Raw genomic sequence first — 15,993 nt, 5'->3', positions numbered from 1 at the left:
CAAATTTATAAATAAAACCTAACTAAAAATAAAAGAGAATTTTTATTAGCTTCAAACACTTTAACAGCTCACAGCTATTCTCCAAGCATATCTAACACTGAAAACAAACCTCCTGAGTTTTATCTGTTTGTATTTACTACATTTATTTTCAGCACGGAGCATAAATATTTGGAGAATAAACTGTAAATTCCAAGGCAAACTTTCTATACTATTTGTCTACGGCCTAATACTAACAGCAAACAACGATCGGCTCACATTCCCTCCCCCCAGCCCCCCCCAACCCGTAAGAGGAGGCAATGCCCAAGTTAAAGCCCAGCCACAGAATTATCCATTAAGCAGATCGACCCAAGAGTGCTCACAAGTTTATGGTCGTCTTAATTATAAACCCGCCGCCTCTGTCGCCCATTTTCTCCAGACTGCCGACGAACGCTGCTGCTTTCTGTATGCCAAAGTTAAGGCTGCAATCAACAAGAAGTCCCCACGTGTAAAAAATTTTAAGGTGGCCCCAGCGAGCTTCGGCCTGGGTAAAAATGTCCCGAGTGGGAGAAGCCCAACACGAAAACCCTTCGCGGTCCCTCGACACCAGCTCACCCAGCCTTTCCGTGCGCCCGAGCGGAGGGTCGCTCGGCTGTGCTGCCCGAGGCGCCGGGTCTCGGGGGTCAGGCCCGGGGACCCCCGCACCCACCAGTCGGCCCCACGGCCCACAGTGGGAAGGGGGCAGCCCCCAGCAGCCTCCCAAAACCTCCCGGATTGCAAACGGCACAGAAATAATGCTGGGCTGTTTAAGGTGGACACCGCAACAGCGACTGGAAAAAAAAAAAAAAGATAACTATCTACCTCCAGTTTTGCCTTTTTTTTTTTTTTTTTTTTTTCTACGTGAAGGGGAGGAAAAATGTAGTTATTCCATTTGACAATTTCCCCAACGTCAAAAAAAAGCAGCGAACCATCCAGCGTAGGAAACGTGTCAAAAATCAGATGCAAGAGTCTGCCCGAAGGAGGAAAAAGCTGCGAATACTGAAAACTGCCGGATTACAATAAATTCTCCCTTGTAAAGTATAGTTTTCAGAGAAATGTGTCGAGACCTGTTGAGCTGTCTCCCCGGCACACCCACTTCTGCAAAATAAGACCAGCCCATGGCTGCAAGGCTGCGCTCCCCCCCCCCCTCCTCGCTCCTCACCCCCTTTCCTCGCCCCCCGGACAAACACCCGGCCCAGCCGAGGGGCGGGCGAAGGGCAGGGGCGGGCGGGCTGCGAGCGGCGCAGGGGGGGGGGGGGGGGGGGGGTGTCCCGGGCCGAGCCCTCCACGGCCCCACCACCCCCCCCGGGCACCCCCTCCTCGCGGGGAACACGGCCGCACCCCCCCCCCGTCCCGTCCCGTCCCACTCCGGGATCCTGCCGGGGGCGGCTCAGCTCCCCCGGGCTCTCCCGCCGCCACCCCCCCCCCCCCCCGCCTCCCGGGAACTTCCCGGGGCGAAGCGGCGGCGCCGGCCCCACGGCTCGGCCCCCGCCGCCCCCCGCCGCCCTTACCTCGTCCAGGGGAGGGCGCTGGGGCTCCTTCAGCCGCCAACTGCCATCGCGCCCGGCGGCGGGGGGCGGCAGCCAGCTGGAAGGGGCGAGCGAGTCAACAGCCGCCCCTCCGGGGGCCGCGGCGGCGGCGGCCAGCACCGCTCCCCGCGCTGCTCCTCCTCCTCCTCCTCCTCCTCCTCCTCCCGCCGGCCCAGAGACCCTGACCTAGTCCCCGCCCCGCACAGCACCACCACCGCGGCGCCCCCTCCGTTAATTAGCGCTAATTACCTCCGCGGACTTCGCCTCCCCACCCCACCCCCCCACCACCTCCTCCTCCTCCTCCTCCTGCCTTCCCCTTGCGCCTCCCCGCCGGGCAGCGCCGCGCTCGGCGGTGCTCTGCCCCCGCCACAAAATGGAGGACGGCAGCCTCCTCCTCCTCCTCCTCCCCTTCCCCCTCCCTCCCTTCCCCCCCCCCCCCCCCCCCCCGCCTCCCCGACGTGGAGAGGGAGCGGAGACACGGCCGGCACCGGCAGCACCGCGCCCGCTCCGCGCGGCGCAACCCGCCGGCGCTCGGGCTTCCCCCTCGCTCGGTCAACCGCGGGGCAGCGCCCGCCCGGCCGGCCGGCCCCGAGCGAGGGGGAACGGTGCAACCTGTTGGCTGAGGTGGGCAACTGCAGCCGGGGCGCGGGGGGGCCCGCGCCGCCTGGCAGGCGGAACCTCCGCGCCGCTCCGCTGCCGAGGGGCAAACCCGAGGGGGTGCGGGGAAGCCGGCGGGCGCCAGCCCCGGGGGGGCCCGCGCCACAGAAGCGGCGGGGCCGCCCCGATTCTTTCCTCTTTCGCTTCCTCGAGTTCCTAACGAAGCCGGGGGGGGGGGGGGGGGACACGGGGGGACGGACACCTCCGAGGCGGCCGCTCCCACCGAGTCCTCAGCGGGGTCTCGGCCCGGCCGCGCCTCTCCGCGGAGTTGCGCGGAGTGGGGGCCGCGTTGGAGCGGCACAAAAAGCGCCGGGGAAGGTGCCCTGGAGCTTGGTGGGCAGCTGTAGGGCCGGGTTAGACGGCGTGGGGGCAAATCCGTGAAAAGAGGCCAAAAAACGCGCTCAGAAGAGCTGAAGGAACGAGGAGAGACAGCGAGGGGGCAGGGGGAGAGACGCGATTGTCCCCTGGCTGGCACTGCGAGTGTAGACGTTTCAGCTGAGAAATACGAGTGAACTCCACAAATTATGGTAGCTTTTTACTGAGAAGTTGACAGATTTAGGCATTCTTTAAAATACATGAATAAAAAAGCAACTGGATAGTGCGCCGGTCTGAAGCTGAATTTAGACCGCAGAGGCATCAAAGAGCTGATGGCGGGACATCTCCACGCCCAGCTTCACCCACCACTCCTGCGTGACACGTTTCTGGGCAAGAAAAGACCAGAAACTCTAGGGGCAAACCAGGAGTTGAAACTATAAATGAAATTAAACAACAAAGTAGAAAATTCTGCTGCTTTGAAGAAGTGGAGAAAGAGCCGAGGGGGAAGAGGTTGCCTTTCAGAACAAGTGATCCTCTCGGGTTTGGCTTTCCCTGGAACTGCCAGAAATTCAGGGGATGGGGTGAAGAGAGACGGCGATTGTCCGTTTATGAAGATAGCCATCGTTCCAATTTGGGACAATTAAATAGGCTTGGAGATAATGACCAGATAATGCTTGCACTGGGACTGTGTTGACAAGCAGTTAGTATCTAGAAATGGTTATTATGGCACCCAATAAATTACATAATACAGGTTACATCCATGAAATAAGTTTTTGTCTTTCCAGCTGTTTAAATGCAGGCTTGGGGATTCTTCTACAAGGAATGGCCAAGTAAAAGCACAGATTTTAAAGCACAATTAATCTGCCCTTATTTTTTGTTTAAGTAATAGGTTTTTTTACATGTCATTAACTTTTGGAAGATATTGATTTACATTTAAAAATGAAAAATAAATGTATGCAATGCCAGCTTAATATTCATTTATGTTTCACAAATGATGAAAAATGCTTCTAAAAATTCTAGATATGCTCTGCAATCTCCCTTAATCTAATGCATTTTTGAAAGATGAATCTAAAATAGCACTCAAAACTGCCTTCTGGTGCTTTTTGAATGATGCAATGAATTTACAGCTAACAGGAAACACTTCTTCCCATACAAGGGAAACAGAATAGCAGAAGTCAGAATATTCACAATTACTATGAAATCTTTGTCACCGGGTTCAGGAAGGTGACAGAGGTCCTTGGTATTAAATAAAGGCAACAATGCCACTCAAAGCATGAAATCCTAATGTGCTTCTGGGACTATACCTGGAAAATTCACTTCACTTTATTGCTCTCTGAATATTCTGCCACAGAAACTGTCTTGCATTTGGGGACCCCTCCTACCACTGAAATTTGGTAAATGCAAATGTAGGGTATGTATGGGAGGACATCGGCCTGTGGAGGAGAGCTGTAACATGTTAGCTTCACTTAGCTTCCTGTAGTTTGAGTGAGCTTGTATAACAAAGCTGTTTATTTCTAAGACATTTACATGAGAACATCTGTTTATAAACACACACTCAGATGCTTAATTACAGCTGGTTTTGCACGGTAATGGGTAGGATGTTCATTCTCTAATGACTAATTCCATATCTTAATAATCATCTTTTATCCAAAAGGACCTGATTTTAGATTGCTGTAGAGAATTTATTCACCAGCAGCAGGCAGGGATGCCATACAACAGTGCAAAGCAGCGAGCAGAGGACATCTTACCGGCTTTTCATGCCAGGAACCCTGAGGCAAGCTGGAGTGCGATATGTGCAGAAGTGGGGCCTGGCCAGGGCAGAACAATTCACGTTCCTGCTCTCCTGAAGGATGTTTTTTACTTGTTGCTAGGCACAACAGCATTCGTTGCAAGGTCATGGTTGGTAAAACTCACGACTTATCGGTAAACTGTATAATACCAGTCATGTTCAAATACAGAGTTAGGTTTGTTTATTGTCCTCATGTTGTTACAATACACGTGAATTCTGTCTGTTAGATTTCTTCCCTTTTTAAATGTGTTGTATTGAATTGAGCAGATGAAAAACCTCAGATATTTTGTGTTTCTAGTATATAAAGCTGGGAAAAGAATATTACTGACTCTCACTTCTTTTAGCTGCAGGTGCTACAGAGACAGAAGTAGCGCAAAGCCCGCAGAATCACGCACGGCAGTGACAGGGGAATAACTGCTACGTGGCTTTGGACAAATCTTTCTGGCCTCATGCAAGTTATCCTATGTGACTGAACAACCCGAACATACCATCTCCCTTTGTTCTCCTTTAAAACGAAATGTTCCCTAGGACACTCCTACGTTGTAGAAATAAATGTAATATAAAAACTTGGTAGGCTTGCATGTTTTGGCTAACACTTTGCAATAGTAACATGCTACCCTGTACATAACAACTTAAAACGCGTTATATGTTGATGGTCAGAGTTACATAAACCCCATATTTCCTAGTTTATAAAAATGTATGAGACAAGTTAGGCTTTAAAAGACTTGTGAGTTTTTATTCCTGTTCAACTAAAGGTTTAGAAGAGGATGAAGCTGACTGGCTGAAAGCCCATGGCTTGCATTATGCTGCTGATCTTTTTTGTCCCTTCCATAAAAATCTATCAATTGCTTAACCAACTGGCATTGACAACTCTTATTGGAACATAATCAGCCTTCAGAATATTTTAATTACTGAGTATGAATTTCAGATTTCTTGAATTCAACCTGGTTTCTTTTATATTCACATTTAAAATACACAAATTCTTATGATCGGATGAAAATGAAGGTGGTGCTGGGTTTTAGAAGTGAGTGCACTGTTGTGACAGTCTCATCAAAATCCTCTCAACCCTGATATCAAGATATCTTGATCCTGATAAAAAGCATACCTCTCCCTTCCCCAGAGTACAGCCAGATGCTCTGTCTCTTACCACAGGAACCTCACTAGTTCCCGGAAGAAAAAAATATTAAGAAAGTTCTTACTGCAACCTCAGAATATGTGGTTCATCTTATCCTGTGTCAGTCTAGCACAGGATTTCTCCATCCTGCTGAAAGTGTCAACATAATAAGTTTTGTTTGGGGTAACAGTTTTTATGGCTTTGACTCCTGTTTGATACAGATCTTAAGACAACCACGTCTGCCACAAAATGTCACCATTGTTCAATTATTTTCTACTAACCTGAGCAGAATGGTAATTTGGTAAAATTTGTATTTTTTTCTTGGAATTTAGAGGTGAAGGTTTGGGTTTTGTGGTGTGGGTTTTTGTTTTTTTTTTTTTGTTTTCCAGAAATTCCACTTGTTCTCGTCTTCTAAATATATGTGATGCACTATAACAATCATCATAAAAATACTATGGCTGTTTTACAGGTGAATAGTTAATTAACTAAAGACTTCAACTGTAGGGGGTTTGTTTCCATCTCAAAATGTCTAAAAATAGCATACATATTCATATTTTGTGTAAAGAATAAAATATATTTGGACAAAAAAAGGGAAGAATTATTTCCACAAGCTAGGAAAATTGAATTTGAGGTGGAACTAATAAATATCCTGAAAAAAAGGGGAACAAGGGAAAGACTGGAATATAGTTTCAGCTACCGCACTGTATTGACAATGAAAATTTTGGCTGTAGATCAGTGCCTAATTTTGAAAGAGAATTTCAACAAGCGGGACTGCAGGACTGGTGAGTATCCAGCCTACCCAGTAGTTCTGTGGAGCCACAGGAGGAGCAGAGTGGTATGAATTGTCATATAAGAGATTTTATAAAAATATAAATGACTGCACATTCGTATGCCACAATTTAATAATATTGCAAAGATAATGATCCTCAACCTTAACAAACACTAAATATAGACATTAAAATATATATCTAAGCAGAGACCATTATTAAATCATTAAAACATAATTATGACTCTCATAGAAGAGATCAGGCAATGCATGGAAACAAAGAAATGACTTCAGATTTGTGTACAGCATTCCAAACCAAATGTCAGAAAGAAACATCTGAAGCACTGAAGGGATCTCTCGTGGCTGCCAGATGCAGACATAAATCTGTCTGTCTGGGGGTTAGCATGGACAATACAGAGGACCCGAAGATAAGCAGATCGTGCCACATATGACTTTGAAGTGAGCATGCATAACATAATCCACAGGAAGCATCTAGGTATAAAAATGGTCTGGAGTCAGGCTGGGAAAAAAATTAACCCCCTCTAGACTCAATGAAACAAATAACTGTAAAACAGTCATACTCAAGTATGTTTACAATATGGGGAAATTTCTTTGGTTATGAACTGCTGACAGGCCCAGTAAGAATAGACCTGACACATGGGTCCCCATTGGCAAACATATATAGGCCACTGTGGATCTGTACTAAATCAATTTTAGTGCTAGAAGCAGGCTAGAGAATAAAACGATTGAAGTTTTTCCAGATGAAGTGATGTGCTCATGGAATAGAACAGCAACAACTTTCTCTGTAACCTTCAAGAAATCAGTGTATGAAATGATGTTAGCAGTTAATGGAGATCAGGTTCAGTTGGTTGGATCTACTTTACCGTGGTAGGACAGAGAAGTCTGCAAGCTAAGGGATTGATTTACCAGGATTTCAGTCACAGTACTGAAATGGACACAAATGATGTATTTGATCTCTGAAGCAATTAATAAAGATAAGCTAAAGGAAAAAAACAGATGTTGAAGAAGAGCTATATATCAAAGACAGTGGAAGATGGAAAGAATTTAGTCAAACCGAGGACATGGTAGCACCAGTGACCAAAAGCCATGACAGTGAAATAAAATCTTACTAACTAAATATTTGCAGAGATATCAGAAATTGGAAGATGATTGTTCAGAATTATGTAGAACAAAGTATTTGCACTTTTGGAATAAATACTATATGGAGTCCACAAATAACAAATCATAAAATCCTTAAGCCTACTTGGAAGTACTTCCAAAAATAAGGGTTGCGTTGCCTTTTCATATGAAATGCTAATTCTGTAGCTGTGCATCAAAAACAGCTCAGATAAAGCTACAATTTTATAGGAAGAACTCTTCCTCCCATTGCAATCTGTTGTTTCTCTACAAAAAGGCAGTGACATGCCCAGTGTCTAATGCTCTTCACAAACACAAATCTTTTAAGATCTTGGTTGTCTTGTGAGGAGGTCAGTTTTGTTTCCTATCAGCTTGTAAGTAATTCTGTTTGATTCTTGAATATACATCAAAGTCGTTCAGCCAGTGACTGCAGCCTGACAATAGTTTCCTAGCTAAGCCAGAATGGAAAAACAATGTTCCCCAGCTGCTGTTTCCACGGGCGCGGGAGCACGCTTCCTTACGAACATGCGATGAGCAGCATCCGCACAACTGCAAATTTATTTGTCGGGGGGGACTCCTGGGTCCAAACTCAATCTAAGTGTGCTTTTGCTATTAACTTTAGTAGGTCATAGATTGAGGCACAGAGAGTCTGTGCCATGCCTTCCTTCATTGTCTTTAAGTTAATAACTCTTTGTATTTTTTCTACTTTCTTTGTGGTTTTTTGTTTTTTTTTTTTTTTTCTTTATTTCCAATGCTAGCCCTTTGTCTGTTGTGATATATTTTGCACTTTGATTTTCCATCAGGTCCTTATACTTCTACATGAATGACCGTTTTAGCTCTTCCACCACGCCACTCTCCTTCCTCTTTACAAGTACGGATCTGCTTCATCTTGAATCCCTTTATTTCTTTGCCTTCTCTCTCAGTGTTTTCATTCTCCCCACAGCACTTACAGAACAGAATACATCCCCTCTGGAGTCGCTCTTCTTCCCTCTCCCAGAGCTGGCGTCTGACACATCTTTACCCAGACCACAGCCATCTTCCACCTTCACTGCCTGTGATGGGGATGTCCTGGGGCACCGAGCTCTGCTGGCTTCTCCAGGAGGGATGTGTTAGCTTACATGAGCTGTGATTAGGTTGACGCTAGCAAACACATTTACCTGCTAATTAGGAAGAGTGAACAGTGAAAGACTGCATGGGCACTGCTAATTGCAATATATCAGTATTAAGCATTCAATGCGGAGAAGTGCAGCACTGTAACCAGGGCAGGTGAAGCCTTTTGACCCTTCTCAGGCTCGTGCCTGAATAGAGTAAAATCTTGAAAGAGAAAAGAGTACAGAGGGAAACTCGGTGTGTAACAATACAGTGAAATAGAATTCATGGCAAACGCCTGAACAAAACACACCTCCGAGCATCATCATAAACCAGAAGAAGCTGGAGCCTGTCTCCAATTGATAAAGCCCCACATGGGGTTAAATCTCGTTCTGGCATGATGTGATATCAACTCCTCCTTGTTCCATCAGTGGAGGGTTTAGCCCTTGGTGTTTATTGAAGCTATAAGAACAATTGTGAGTGCTGACTCTAGCCCTCTCTGGATCTATATTAACAAAACATTGAGGGCTGATTTCTTCTGCAGCTGTTTTGTGTAAAAAAGAAATCACAACTGCAACTGGAAATTAATCTGGGGAGGTTACAGACCTACTGAGCTTTCCTGAATGCTAGGATGCATCTCTATCAAATGGATGGAATTCTAAAATGCTGTGACAGACGGTGAAAATGCACTGTTCGGAAATGGGGGGAGAATTAATTGGGTTAATTGAGGAGGAGGAGCGCTTTCAGACAGGCCTTGGGGTGAAGTCACATGTAAGCACACACAAATAACTGTTGTTTTTAAGTTTTGCAGAAACATCTGGCAACAACATGCAAGGAAGAGGAAACTTTTGGTTTACGCATCAAGACCTCTCTATGAAGAAAAGAAAACTAGCTAATTACAGGATGCCTGCAAGAAAAGAACCACCTTTGATTTCACCAGTATTTTTTCCTGCAGCACAATGCCTAATAAAAATCAGTAGCCAGTGACACACCGATTCTAATGCAGCCGGGGCTGTGTGGCCTTATCCAGGCGCCTGCTCCGCTCACCGGGAGGGCTGTACAGGCTCCCCAGTGCTGCCCAGCGGCGCTGGGAGCCGGGGCTGTGCCTGGAGCGTTGCACCCTGTGGCAGGAACACGGGGCCGGCAGCGCCGAGCTCTGCTGAGCTGGTGCCCATCTGGTACCCGTGCGTGGCAAAGAACCCGTGTGGGACCTCCCCACACCCCTGCGGGGTCCTGGGCTCAGCCCACGACTGGCACGGGCAGGGTTACCTAGAGAGGTGCCTCTTGCTGCGGGTGAAAGCCTGGCCTTGCTGGCCAGTTTTTGTGCGAGGTCCATGAATTGCCAGGTGTTAAGTGATAAAAATGATAACAAGTAGGATTTGATGTTCCTGTGTTGGCTCTGCAACGCTTTGGTGGTGATGGTGCTGTGAAGGGGCAAATTAACACACAATTCCAAGGCAGCTGCGGTAGCAACATGCTGGGAATCGGAGTGAACGGAGGTGTGTGCCACTGGCCTCTTCCGATGTAACAGGTACATGCCAGGAGTGCACAACGCAGTAGGCTTGCACTTATTTTATTTTAAAGCAAGTCATACTTTCCCATGTTAGTGATTTCAAATCACGTTCTGTAAATTTAGGGCTTGTCAGCAATAAAACAGAATTATATACAACTGGGTTCACTAATGAAAAGAAATTCAGGATGTGGCACTGTGCAAGCTTTAAGCTCAGACTCGTGAGTAAAATATATGAGTAAAGGTATAAGCAAAAGAGAAATGTTACCACTAAAACTGTGTTTTATGAAATGTCATATACCTTTTAAAACATCTGTCTTTACTGCAAGAGATACGACACCTCTTTAAATTGAAAACATAATTCCAAACTCTACCACATTTAGTACCGCAGATGGGTCCTAATCTAGAGTCTGAGCTAAACCCAGGAGCCAAAGGGAAGAATTCTTTGAATTGCAGCAGATGCTACATATGAAGGAAGGATTTTAAAATCTTTTCTTAAATATCATGCACCTGAAATAGAAGAATTCATAGGAAGTTAAGTAAGGAGATGGGACAGGAAAATTAAAATGCTTTCTCTTGAGACAAGAAATGAACACAGTATAAATGAACTTGATGCGAGGTTTTGATCTTTTCTTACGGAAAAAGTATTTGTAGACAATTGTACTTATGCTTTGTGTTCCATCTTACTCCCCGTGTTTTATTGTTACAGTATTTACATTAATATAACTTTTAAAGGACTTTGGTTTTAAACAGGCTGCTTCTGTGATTTTACTTGGGAGATCTAATAAAAAACCTGAAGACTTCAAAAGGTATTTCCTTGGTAAGATTATACCTGGCAGCAGTCCAACATCACAGAAATTGGTGCTGAAATTGCCGTGCTGAAAAGAAAGACAAATAAAAAGAAAATAATATTGTCTCATATTTATCAGTAAGAAAAGTTTAAAGACAACCTAAACGTTATGGTAATGCAAAGTCCTTTAAAACAGTTGTTTATTTTTCCACCTGAGAGTTTCTGCATTGCCAGGAGCACTGAGACCCAGGCTCATAAACGGATTCTAAACACTTCGGCATAATAAACAGACAACTCCATCAGACATGGTTTCTCTTAAAGTACTTGAGAGCAGTGCCTCTCCTGCTTTTTGTTCAGAAGTTGCCTGAAAGCAGCCACCTTTGGATCATCTTTTTCTCCTCTGAACGTGTGACAGTGGCAGGGGCTGAGTGATGCAAGAAGAACATCTTGGCTTGCAGCTCGTGGTTTGCGATGTGTTACACATCTGGATCAGCCTGGGCATCTGTTTTTTTATTTTAAGTTTTCTCGAAGAATGTGGGAACAATGGCACCCTCGCAGGCACGCTGTCACCTCTGCGGGTATTGTGCCATGCAGCATGCCACAAAGTTCACGGGAGGCAGATGCAGAGTAGGAGGGAGCCTCGCCCGCGTTTCCAGCACCAGGGAACTGGGGACCACGGCGGGATGTGGTGGCTGGGCTGACCCGGACGAGGTGTCCACCGAGGCGTGAGATCTGTCCCGCGGGGCCGCCCGCGGCAGCCGCGAACGGGCCGAGGCCGTCGGCCGGCCGACGCTCCCCAGGACGCGGGGAGCCGCCCGCTCCCAGGCCCTGTCCCACCAGTGAACCGCGTGTTTCCAGCTGGGCAGCTGCACTGGCACCCGGGGAGAGCCGGGAGAAGGGACGAGCAGACGGAACCCGCGGGCGGCGGGGCCGCTGCTCCGCGTCGGCAAAGCCTGAGGGCTGTCGCACGCTGCCAGGTCCAGGGATGCATCTTCCAGCCCTCTGCACCTCCAGACCCAGCGTCAGGCCTTCCCGAACCGGCAGAGCTGGGGGTAGTAATCCCTGATGGATTTTTTTCTTTCTTCAATTTCTCTTTATAATATGTTTTATACTTTGGTTATCTACGACATTTTGCGGCAGTAAGTTCCACACTTTAATTACCCACTGGGTGAAATAAAAAATGCTTCCTTTTGTTTTCTTTAAGGTGCAGATGATAATTTGATGCTAATATCTCTTGTTTGTCCATTAGAGAGAGGAGATAATTGTTCCCTCTCCTCCTGACTGATCTGTCTTGGAGGTCTCTCATCTTATAGACAGACCTCCAACTGCCACCCATTTTCTCCTCTAAGGCTTCCCTTCTTTTCAGTCTCTCAGAAGCTGTTCTTTTGCTTTAATTATGTTTCTTGACCTTTTCTATACCTTTTTTAGTTCTAGAATATACTTGCTGAGATGGGCGACCAGAAGTACATGCAATACTCAAGATGTGATAACACAATGGTGTTCTCTGTTTTGTTCTCTCTTCCTTCCCTCGTAATTCCTAACATTCCAGTTGATTTTTCTGATGGCCAGCAGTGAGTTTATGTTTCCATAGAACTACATATCTCTAGTAACTCTTTCCTTGGTCGTAATATCTAATTTACAGCTTATCATTGCACACATTCATGTATTTTTCTTTGTTCATTTTGCTTTCCTTTGTCTGTATTATAATTTACTGGCAGTAAATTCAGCCTGGCATTTCATCACCTGGTTACTCAGTATGGTGAGATACTTCTGCAACTCTTTGCAGTTAGATTTTGGTTTTATTACTTTGAATAATTTATTTTCAGCAGCCAACTTTGTCACCTCCTGCTTTTCCAAGTCATTTATGAATATTTGGAATGGCACAGGTCCCTGTGGGACTCCACTAATAATCTCCTTTTGCTGTGAAATTATCTATTTCTTCCTAACTTTTGCTTCCACATTTTAACCACTTTTTGACCCTTTAAATAATCTCACTTTCCTTGGATAGCTCAATGCGTCTTATATGAATACTGTCTTGAAGTAGCAAGAAATAGAAAGTAGAGGGATGAATCTGGCTTTTTATTTAAAAAAAACAGCAAAGACAGGTGATAGGCCCAGTTCTGCTGCAGGGAGTGTCAGTATGAAGGTCGAGTAGCTTTAAGGAAATCATCAGATTCATGCTGAGACGAACAAGAGCCTGAGTTACCCCTGCAGAAAAATGACAGCAATTCTCAACTCCTGGCTAATTAGGAAGAATCGGATGTTTTTCCCAAGCACAGACTCGCTTGCAGGATTTAAACTCCTGAATTTGCAAACTTCCACGCAAGAGTATGTTAGTGAGGTTAACTGGTTAGAAACACTAATAAAGCTGTCGACTTTGACTCTCCTGGATCAATACAAAACTTTCTAAAAATAAAGCTTTCTCCTACAAAACAAGTTTTGTCTGTTTTTTTTGGTTTTTTTTTTTTTTTTTTTTTTTTTTTCAGGTATGGTGTGAAACTACTCGTTAATTTGCAGGTAACAGCCAGGCACACCCTTGCTGTCACAACAGCGGAGGTTACATGATGGCAGGAGTCCTGCCAGTGCGGTGCTTGACGGGGCTTACCCCAGCTGAAGAGAAGTCGAGGCTTCTTACTCGCTGCGGATTATTACAACCCTTTCTTGCGCAGAGCTGGCGGGGCCACGGGCGCTTCCCACCCGCGCTCGGCACGGCACAGAGCTCTGCCAGCTCGCAGGGTTGCGCGCCAGAGCCTGGCAGCTCCAGCCCAGCACCTCCTTCATTTCCGAAAGCTGCTCCAGCTCTTAGGAGCTGAAGCCCATCAGGTGCTTTGAGCGGTCAAACATTAAGCCTCAGCTACATCTTTTGTCTACAAGAGATGATCTGGTGCCAACCAAAGGTTGACAACCCTTGGTTTTTGCTTTGTGCTAATTAGCAGCCCTGCGACGTCACCTGCAGCCGTGGGCAGTCTCCTCGAAGCATTCGGCGTGCTCGCAGTGTGCATTTGGCTCGTCTGGGAAAGCCAAGGGAAATGCTAACTGCCTTATGGTTCTGATCAAGGCCATTTGGGATGTGACAAATTTCTGGAGCACAAAGTAAAACAAACCAGAGAGCAAATAACAACAGAGAAAAAAAAAAAAAAAAAAAAACCAAAAAACCAAACCAAACCAAAACAACAAACAAAACACAAAACCAAAAAATCAAAATGGTTAAATGGATACAATCAACCATGTTTCCAAATGAGAGCTTCCAGAGGACTGCAGGACAGCAGGATCAAAGTACGGCATAACTATCAAACTGCTTTCTGAAAGCCGAACACACTCGGCCCCTGCAGCGCACTATTATTAGACACAGACTGTGCAGATGTGCGTGTAGGAGGAGCCTCGGCTCTGCCCGCAGCTGCGGGAGCCTTGCAGGGCTTCGCAGCCACGGGCGGTCGCACGGCCGGCCGGGCAGCACGAATTCTGCTGCGGGGCGTAGCGGGGCTTGGTGCTTTTCTGCTCGAGACCAGCTCGCTGCAGAGCGCTTGGTGTCATACGAGATCAGAGAGGCGGGAAAGGGAAAACGAGCAGTTTAGGAGGATGCTACCAAGTGAATGCATTGACTGGGAAACATGAAAACCCTTTTCTCATAAAGCTTTCCTGCTGGAAGCGCGGCGAAGGAGGCGGCACAGCAGGCAGCTGGGCATGCCTGCCTCCTGCAAAGGGGGGTACCACTGCCCGGGAAACCCCCGGCAGTACCCAGTGGTGCTGGCGGGGCAACCACGGCGAGCATGTCTGCCTCGGTGGAGAAACTTCTGGACAACCAACACAGTCCAGGGAAGGATACGGCGAGAAACATACTCCCTATCTCCTCACTTCAGATTTACACTTCAGATTCGCAACTCGGGATCATCAAGCTGGTGACATCTCTTTGTTATAGAATTTAAAAATGGGCGGAATACACTAAATGATTAAGGCTGAAGGCAGAGAGGCTTGATGACTCAGCTTTCCCTTCTGTAAACTTGCACTGCTTCACAGACTAATATAAGATTATAGTTTATAATTTTGAAGCTCTTTGAGATCCACAAAAGGTAGAGACTAGAGAAATATTTATCAATAAAACAATAAATACTGTTTATAATTGTGAAGCTCTTTGTGACGCAGGGAAAGCAAAGACTAGAGAAATATTTAAAATATTTATTAATAAAACAATAAATACTAATTTTAGAATAACTTTCAGTCACCATCACGGAGGAAGTGAAGAGCAGATTATGAACTGTAAGTTATATACAGACGTCTATAGAAACTACAGGAATTTTCAGAAGTTAATATATTGCCCCAAAAGGCTCTTTTATGCTTATACAAAAGGTCAGTATTTGACTTCTTCCATTATTGCATAACAAGGCACAAGACTTGAAACAATTGCAAAAGAAAAAAAAAAAAACAAACCTAAAAGGCATTACAGTATAGTCTCCTTGCCAAAACACTGTTACGCCTGTAGCCCTCAAAGAGCTGAGATAAAGAGACAAGCAAATCAGAGGCCGGATGACAGCAAATGCCATCAGCACTCCGATCAGCCTGATTCAGAGCTGCCGCGGGACTCGGGGGCTTTCTGCCTCCCGCCGCAGCCAGCCGCCCCTCGGGACGGCCCTTCGTCAAGCGCCAAGGCAGCGAGTGCCGGCGTCGGGGGCGGCTTCCCTAAGATATTTCTGCAAAAAGACGCCGTGTCCGAGAGCATCGACCCCTCTTGCCACCCAGAACGAAAGCGAAACTCGACGGGTTCTTTCTGTCCTCCCTCTAGACCCGCCGTGCCTCGGACGGGGCCCGCGCAGCCCCAGCCCTCACAGCAGCGCGGGGGGCTGCTCTCGGCAGCGGGGCTCTCGCCGGGATGCTGGGCTGCAGGAGGAGGCATCCCCCCGCAGGGACCGGTGGCTAGTTTTGTTGAGAGACCTTTCTAGATAACTGACAAAGAAAACAGGAAACCACAGCGCTGTGGAGCGGAGCCCGGCGCGTTCCCATGCATCTGCTCGTTCGCAACGCTGTCGTGCTGCGCCGGCGACCCCAAGGCAATGGAAACGAACGGGGATGCTCGCGAGGATGTGAAGTAAATGTATTAAATTGCCTTATCTTTTTACCTGTATTGCCACTGGCCGAGTGCGATGTTCCCTCAAAATCCACGGCGCTCGCACAGGCCAGTCCTCAAGAGTTAACAGCTCCAGTAACGTTCCCAGTAAATCATAAAGAAATTGCCTTGTTAGAGCTGAATGGCGAGGAAGAGCTGGAGTAGACACAGGGAAAATTGC

General features: G+C 46.7%; 1 protein-coding gene and 1 long non-coding RNA gene across 3 annotated transcripts in view; one reads left to right on the top strand and one right to left on the bottom strand.

The window, feature by feature from the left end:
• The window catches only part of NR3C1 (nuclear receptor subfamily 3 group C member 1), a 74,059-nt gene extending 72,340 nt beyond the window's left edge, over positions 1 to 1,719 (bottom strand). Inside the window, exon 1 of one of the 2 annotated variants that reach the window (XM_033006005.2) lies at positions 1,527 to 1,719. The gene's annotated coding sequence lies outside the window, so the exon portion shown is untranslated. Of the gene's footprint in view, positions 1 to 359; positions 829 to 1,526 lie in introns of those variants that run through there. The other variant, XM_033006008.2, reaches the window with a different exon arrangement.
• Positions 1,720 to 2,005: 286 nt separating this feature from the next.
• LOC116964916 lies at positions 2,006 to 4,871 on the top strand. Its single transcript, XR_006165103.1, has 2 exons — positions 2,006 to 2,168; positions 4,650 to 4,871. It is a non-coding gene; the product is annotated as an uncharacterized LOC116964916 (long non-coding RNA).
• The last annotated feature ends 11,122 nt before the right edge of the window (positions 4,872 to 15,993 follow it).

The sequence above is a fragment of the Tyto alba genome, unplaced genomic scaffold (genome assembly GCF_018691265.1).
Source record: "Tyto alba isolate M040663 unplaced genomic scaffold, T.alba_DEE_v4.0 Super-Scaffold_17, whole genome shotgun sequence".
In the NCBI taxonomy this organism is placed as follows: Eukaryota; Metazoa; Chordata; class Aves; order Strigiformes; family Tytonidae; genus Tyto; species Tyto alba.
Note: the sequence above shows the minus strand (reverse complement) of the source record. Positions and strands in the feature narration are given on the sequence as shown.